Raw genomic sequence first — 8,332 nt, 5'->3', positions numbered from 1 at the left:
CTGGAATGGGTTACCTAGGGAGGTGGTGGAATCTCCATCCTTAGAGGTTTTTAGGGCCCAGCTTGTCAAAGCCCTGGCTGGGATGATTTAGTTGGGGTTGGTCCTGCTTTGAGCAAGGGGTTGGACTAGATACCTCCTGAGGTCCCTTCTAACCCTGAGATTCTATGATTCTACGATAGCAGGAAGAGAAGAGCTAGGCTTTTCAGCTCAGACCTGACATCAAGTCAGGGGACCTGGAGACTGAAGCAGAATCGTAGCTTTCACTTACGGACAAAGTTTCTTTCTAGCCCTTTTCCTTGGAAATGCCACTTTGGTTTGCGTAGCTTCAAGTTTTCAATCACTAGGACTGAAAGCTCGTCACTGCCTTTTCCTAAAGGTCTCAGGTTATGCACAGTCCCCACACAGCCACCTAGTGCAGGGCTTTGGGGTGCCCATCACCATGGCCACAGGGCCTGGTTTTGGAGGAAGTCCCTGGGCCAGTTCACAGCTGTTGGGTGGTGCCGCTCACGCTACCACTGATGGCATGAGGGCTCAGCCCAAGATCCCAGCCCCTCGATGAAGCAGACAGCAGAGCCTCTGGCCACAAATGCCGAAGGACAACAGCATGAGACACACTGCGGTCCAGTAGACTGAGGAAGTTCTGACACTAATGTCTTCTGGGGCCTTGGTCAAGTCACAAACCTACAGTTTGTAAGTTTAGTGATGAAATCAGGCACCCATTGAGTTAGAGCGGCGGGACTTGTCAGGGGCATTGAAGTTAACCTGGGCCTTGTACAGGGGATGGCAGTTTCTAAACAGACACAGGCTCCTCTCTGCACCCTGGTTCACATTCAGTCAATCACCTCATCCAACATTGTTTTAGACAGAAGAGATGACATGGAAACGCTGGGCCCTGCCCGGCCGTCACTAGAACTCCTGGGCTTGGTGTCAGTCACAGACGGGGATTTGCAGATTTGCCCGATTCTCTTGCCATGCCGGAAAACATGAAATCATGAACCCTGGTTTCCAGCTGCAGGGCTGATGTTTCTGCAGCACGTAGCACTGAATCGAAGGCCTGTGGCGTTCCTGTTAGTGCACACAAGAAGCAGGCTTTTCCAGGGTAGGCTTCTGGAGCCTAATGCACCCCTCACCGCAGCGCCCCGGCTCAGCTTGAGTCACTCTGGTTTGCAGGAGCTCTGAGGGGACGGCACGCCTTGGAGGAGAGCACTTGGCCCTTGTCTCACTGAGGGTCCAGTTCAGCACCAGAAAAAGATCCCTGGCTCCAGCAAGGGTGCTGCCGACTCTGGCTAAGCCACTCAGCTCAGGCTCTCTGGCCTTGCAGATTTATTTCCTGGCTTTAAGCCAGGCTGGGAATGAAAATACTCCGGAGGGTGAAAAGCTCGTTGTCAAGAGCTCTTCATCCCTTCCCTGAAGGACCCCTCTAGTCCTGATTCATTCAGGGTTTTATTGGCACTCCTCTGTCAGAAGAGGGCCAGATGGAAGCCTAGGCCTAGGTGCCAGGTAGTCACAGAAGACATCCTAGTTTAGTGACATCCCGTGAAGTCCCTGGTCAAGCGACGGGAGGTCTGACATGCCACTCAATGGTGTTTCTCTGTCTGCCTGTCTGTCTGTAAAGCAATAACTTTTGAAGAATGTAGCTGATCAATTCTAAAACTTCCAGGAATGTTCTAGGCACCAGTGGGCAGAGCCTTGTTCATTTTGATTAAAATCAGAAGAGGGAAATGGGGATCACAGAATTCCATGATCTGAGCCACTGCAGCCACCTCAGTAAATGCTCGTGGATCAAAGAACCAGCTGATGGCAGCCATCAACTAACCCCACCCCCCACCAGCTCAGCTCTGCCCACTGTTCCAGTGAGGATAAAAAATGTGGACACTCTGACTTCTTTCCAAGAAAGACAGACAGAAAATTAATAATGAGGGGGCACACAGAGCCCCTGGTGTGAGGGAGTGGGGTGAGGTTGCAGAGTCCCTGAGATAGAGGGAGATGGGAAGCTGGTATAGGGGGAGCTCATGGGAGTGGAGAACTACAAGAAACCCCTGCCTGTGAATGCCCTCAGGCCTGCAAACCTCTAGGTTCCTGGTGCCTTCAGGTTTGGTTGTTTCTGGAAATGATTTGGTTTTCCAAGGTAGTATTCTCTGATACTCCTCGTTTGTTATAATGATTCTCAGCCGCTCTAATGGTCAGCACATACTGAGAGCAGACGCGACACAGTATCCAGCAGCCTGCTGGACTACCGGGCTGGAGATGGATTTGGAAGCAGGGGCAGCTCCAGACCCCAGCACGCCAAGCGAGTGCTTGGGGCGGCAAGCCACTGGGGAGCGCTCTTCCGGCGCCACGAGGGAGGCAGGCAGGTTGCCTTTGGCAGCTTGCCTGTGGAAGGTCCGCTGGTCCCGCGGCTTCAGAGGACCTTCCACAGGCTTGCTGCCCCAAGGGACTAGCAGACCTTCCGCAGGCAAGCTGCCGAGGGCAGCCTGCCTGACGTGCTTGGGGCGGCAAAATGCTTAGAGCAGCCCCTGTTTGGAAGGGCCTGTTCAAGTGTGGGGGATTAATGCTGAATGAAACCTCCATGTGCATGGAGTCAGATCTGCCCGGGACTTAGCGAGCTGGTTGCATGGGAGGGATTCTCTCCTTTCAGACACAGTCAGGGAGGCTTTCAGTTAGACTGGGCCTGACAATGCCCCAGCCTCTTGTTAAAGGAGATGCAAAAATCTCCCCTTGAGAACACTTGGGTCACTAATGATGACTGAGGTCCCCAGTCACTAATAAAGGAAGGAGAACTGCAATGGAGACAGGAGGAGTAGGGGCACAGGCCGTCTGTTCTCCCCTGTTCCTAGCACAAGAAACAGCCGTCTCACAGCTGCAAGCATCCTGGAGCACACGGTGGGGAGGAGTGCGTGGATCTGCGTGCACAGCCAGAGAGGGACAGCGGAAGGCATGGTTTAGCTTTCAAACACGTGTCATTTTTTAACATCACTGACTGAGTTTCTCTTGGCTTGTCCACCTCACTTTTAGACAAAGCTGCTAGTCTGGACCCACTGCTGCAGCCCTATTCTCGGTGCGCCCGGTCTCCTCCGCCACAGCTGGCTCCAAAGCTTTATATCAGCACCATTGGTTTGAAAGCCCTGCCTGGTGCTGGCCATAACTGCGCTTGAAAGGCTCGTGAGTTGCTGGCAGTCAGCTGGGGATTAGGTGGGGCTGGGCCTTAGAGGCCCATTTCATCCTCCTCACTTTTTATAAAGCACCTTAAAGATTCCCTTCCCCAAAGCTGTCTCTGCAATGGCCCTACATTTACTCCCCTTCCAAAGCCCCGCCTCCCTGTGTTTAAATTGGACCCTAACATGGGTTCTACCGGGCTGCCTTAAGAGTACGGTGCATCAGTATTGTTCTGTATTTGATTGTGCTCTGCTCTGCTGTGTTCGAGGACCCTAGAGGAAGCAGAAGCGTAGTATAAAAAATGGGCTCTGTTGTTAACAGGAGGGAATATTTGTCTGCTGTTCTGAGATGGGGCTTGATTTTCAGGTAGGATTATTTTTAAAACCCCCACAAATGAAGAGGCTGGTGTGGAGGCGAGAGAGAGACGGCAGCAGAGCATTGCAGGCAACTCGGGCCATTCTCTCGTGGTGTGGAAAGGAGACAATCTGGTGTTCTATCAGGGCACAAGTCCTCCAGCCCTACCCTGGCAGTGTTTTGTGGGGAAAGAAGCAGAGAGGAATTTTCAACACTAGCAGGATTTCTGTCTGGAGAGGAGTCTGAAGGTTCAGTCACCAGGACATCCCAGCAGCAGTTTGATTTTAAACTTTGAAATACTGAATTCAGAAGAGATGGGGGGGGGGTGTCACATCAAAATTAGAAATGGAAAAGTGACAGATAAACACCACTACCACCACCAGCAGCCTGGTGCAGAAAGCCCAGTGTAGCAGAAAATATAGAATTATGTATTAATTTAACAAATCTCCCCCATTAACGCTGTAAGCTGTGTCTGCCACCCAGGAAGAGCTCCCATACTGACAAACAGCTTTGCCATCCCGGTGCAGCCAGCCTGCACTGCACTGAAACAGGCAGCCAGAAAGTAAACAGTGTCTGAAACCTATTCTCATTAGGCTAATTTACGAATAAATTACCATATTCAATGGCCTTATTTTTACTGCTCGTTAACAGGCCCATGATAGGATGATAATTATGGGATTTTAAGTGGCTAATGGCAGCTGGGGCGTCAAAAGCAGTTTTTACGAATCTGTTTATGGCAGTGAAGGTGACAGGAGGGTGGGCCATTGAGATGTTGGAATCGCATGTCGGGGGAAAAATAGCTTTAATTGTTGAGTATTTATTAGAGAGGAGGGAAGACTGTAATTTAAAAATGAAACTCAGAAAAACAAAGGAAATTAATTAGTCTGCTGGTGTTCGAGTGGCGAGCATTTAAGGGGGACCTGGCCTATTTATGCGCCGCCTGGAAAACATCATCAGGATGCTCCTCACCGTGCCACTCCTGCTGTTTGACTTCCTCTTTCCAGCCGCTGCCTCTGTGGTTGTAATAACTCACCAGGATAGTTACGAGAGGCATTAGCCCAAAGTCAGCCAGTCTCTGGAAGGCCAGCACCTCACAGCACAAGCATGCCTGGCACCTGGGGTAAACTGATTTGAGGGCAAAGCTTTCATTGCGAAACGGGTTTCCCATTTCACCACAGTGACGCTGACAGGGTCAGCAGTGGCCAGCAAGGCTCAACAAGCCAGGCATATGAGTAACTAAACATCCCCCCATCTCCAGCATGCCTCAGCAGCTGGTCACTCCCCTGTCTGCTGCTGGCTGCATTGTGCAGAGCTCCGTGCAGGGGAAGACCCAATGCAGTAGCAATTCTGTGCCCCATCTGTGGTGAATATTGTGGTTGGAGCTCTTGCACCCCTCTGCCTGTCAGAAGCTCTGGCACATCTCTCTCCTCCTCCCTGCTCTCCCCTTTCCTGAATAGTCCATTTTTTCCTGTATATTTAGCCCGGCTGCTCATCATCTCCCATCTCCACCGATTCATCTTGATCTTTCAGTTTAGTATGCAGTGCTCGGAAAACAAACACGTACCAGACTGACAGTGGGAATAAATATCGTGGAGATGTTGATTAGCATTTGATCCCAGCTGGGCCTCTGGAAGCTGCAGCACTGCAATGCCTTGGCAGTTTTTTAATGCTGAATAATTTGATTAGATCAGTGGCTGAGCCTGCTGCTCATGGTGAGATAAACCTTCCCAACATTACTGAGAGAGAGGAGGGTGCCCCTCCAACCCCCACCCTGGCTTGCTTGCTTTCTTTTATGGGGCCTTAAATACATCATTTAATCAACTTCACAATTTCAATTTAGCACAGTTGTTGACTCGCATGGACGATAAGATTCTGAAGACCCCACAGATTGCTGGCTGGTTTAACAGTGCCATTTTCCACGGCCTTCTGGCTTTCTCTGCCAGTCTGCAGCCAAGCTCGTCCTTATCCCAGACTAAGTGATTTCAGCAGGATTCTGTTTACTTAGTTAAAACTGTCAGTCACGTAGATAGTTCCAGTCTCACCAGTGTGAAATTACCAAAGGGGGCACATCACCCACCCATGGCCACATGTGAGGAACCAATCTTTTGTTTTCAGGCACGGCAATAAAAAAATGGCCTCTCTCCGGTATCTTCAAAACATACACAGGAAATTAGGATCTAGCAAACACTCAAACACTCCCTCCCTCACAAACAAACAGACAAACAAACGAAACCACCTTCAAATATCTAGGGCTTGAAGAGTCTTGATTAAAATGTTGTGTTTAAATGCTCTTCTCCTCCCTCAATATAAAATATAGTAAGTGTCTCTGCAGAGCTGTACAGCCCACAGTATCTGGTGCATTTTATCGTCAATCCAACTGAACTAATACTGGAGGCATTACTTTTCTAAACACAGAAATAATCACATCAACAAATGGCCAGGAAGATAGAGCAGCCCATGGGAAAGATCTAGCTACATTACTTAAGGTTTGCAGAAAGATTAGTCTGAGGGCTATTTTCAGACCCAAATTTTAAATACTTTCTTACCCTCGTCAGAATATCATTTTAAAACCAGCCAAGCTTTACCTGCCTCACCATGACCCAACAGTTATTTTTTTTCTTCTTAAAAAAAATGAAAGAAAGAAAAGGGGAGGGGAGAGAGTGACAAACAACAAGAAAAGCATTTTCCAACTGGAAAGAATTATTTTCCCCAAAAGCAAGGAGCTGTATATTTTCAGCCTGTGACCTAATCTGAGATAAACAAAGGGGCTGACTCTTTGCATGTTTCCTTACACTTATTAACACTGAGCAGAGTGTGTGGGGGTGTCACTATCTGACAACGACAATTTCAACTCTCGTTCTTTACTTCAGTTGCTTACAATTTTAAGGAACAGTAAATGAAAATAGTTTCCCTTGGATTTGCTAACCTGCCTCCCTCACAAACATACATGTGGCATTGCGATGCACATCTGCAAGATAGCTCTGTCCAGTAACAGGAGGAGACATTCCGGGGATTTTTTTCATAAGCTGAAAAGAAAGATACAAAGTACAAGTGTGTAGACACCTTTGCAAAACTAAGTAGCTTTCCTCTGCATCCGAGAACATCAAATGATTGGAACACGATTTTTAGTACTGAAGGAAAGTCAGCAGGGGAAATGCAAAATAAAAAGCAAACCCCCTGTACAGCAGCTTTGAAAATAAATAAAATGCTGAAAGGCAGAAGGAGAGTTGATTCAATTTAAAAAGGACAAAATTCCACACCTTTTACATCCATATATTTTTATTCAGATCTATTTTTCCTCTGAGCATACAGCTACAACAGGGTTGTGCTGATGAACCTATCTATTATATTTATGCTCTTGGTACCTACTGTTCATAAAGTAGCCAGAATATATGAACAACTATACGTACTGCCTAATGGCTGCCAGCACTAGATTTCTTGAAATAGTGCAGTAGCAGACAAACAGCTTTCACCCAGTTTGAACACTGCAAACATTTGTACCATCAGACTGTTTCTCTAAAATGACTAAAATAGCAAAATAGGTCCTACTACCCGATGGCCCTGATCCTGGAAATGGATCTGCTGTACCCAAGCAGACCCCAATGAGATGGGTCCCAGGCGATCAATGTAAGTTACTTTAACTTAAAACACACAGAGACATACGGTTTGCATGTGACACAGCCTGTAATTCTGAGCTGGGTCAAATCTTATGATCAAAGGATCAGAAGTTAGTAAAACCTCGTCCTGAAATCATTTTTTTATCTCTTCAACATCCATTGAATCGATGTGAGACTTTTGAATGCACTACCTCTCCATTTTAGCAACTCATCATAGCAGAGAAATTCTATGGCATGGCAGATGTATGACACTCACAGACAGGAGTGTTATCCAATCAGGAATGTTTTAGTAGCACATCTGTACAATCAGAGAAGACAGCTCTCTGTGCAAATGCTACATCAATCTCAACATAGCAGCATAACATTTTGTACAATTAAATGCAACAATTTTCAGGTACTTGATCTATGAACATAAAATGCTACCAGCCTTTGGTTCCAACCAAAGTACAATTCTTGACATTGCTACAGTGCACTAACTGCCTTCCAGAGCACTAACCTTCAGTCAGAATGTTCTCTTTCAGTGCAACCAAGTGTTCTCCTTTGTACCAGCTAGCTACTGGGACTGAAATAAACCAACTTTTTCAGAGTCAGCTCTTGAGATTATTACTCCTGAAGTTGACATTTATACTCCTTACAAACCATCATCACAATGACACCATCACTGCACCCGGCACTGACACTGCTTGGAAGAGTCTCAGATTTAAAGAGCCTGGGTAGAAATATGGAGCTCAGGCCTTTCACCCTGCTTTTGGTAGAACATCTTTTTAAAGGCTACAATTATATAAGAATGGTCATATTAGGTCAGACCATAGTCCATCCTGTCTTCTGACAGTGGCCAATGCCTGGTGCTTCAGAGGAAATGAACAGAACAGGCAATCATCAAATGATCATCCCCTGTTGCCCATTCTCAGCTTCTGGCAAATAGAAGCTAGAAATGCTTCAGAACATGGTTTTGTGTCCCTCCCATCCTGGCAAATAGCTATTGATGGACCTATTCTCCATGAACTTATCTAGTTCTTTTTTTAATCCTCTTATAGTCTTGGCCTTCACAACATCCTCTGGCAGAGTGTTCTACAGGCTGACTGTGCACTGTGTGAAGATGACTGCACACAATATCACTTAGGTGTGCTGCAGATGAAGATTTTCAAAGTTGTTACCCGATCATCATGATGATACTAACACATGTACTTACAAGTTAGACAGAG

Source organism: Gopherus flavomarginatus, chromosome 15, assembly GCF_025201925.1.
Source record: "Gopherus flavomarginatus isolate rGopFla2 chromosome 15, rGopFla2.mat.asm, whole genome shotgun sequence".
NCBI lineage: Eukaryota > Metazoa > Chordata > Testudines > Testudinidae > Gopherus > Gopherus flavomarginatus.
The sequence above is the reverse complement of the archived record's forward strand: the minus strand, read 5'-3'. Positions refer to the sequence as shown.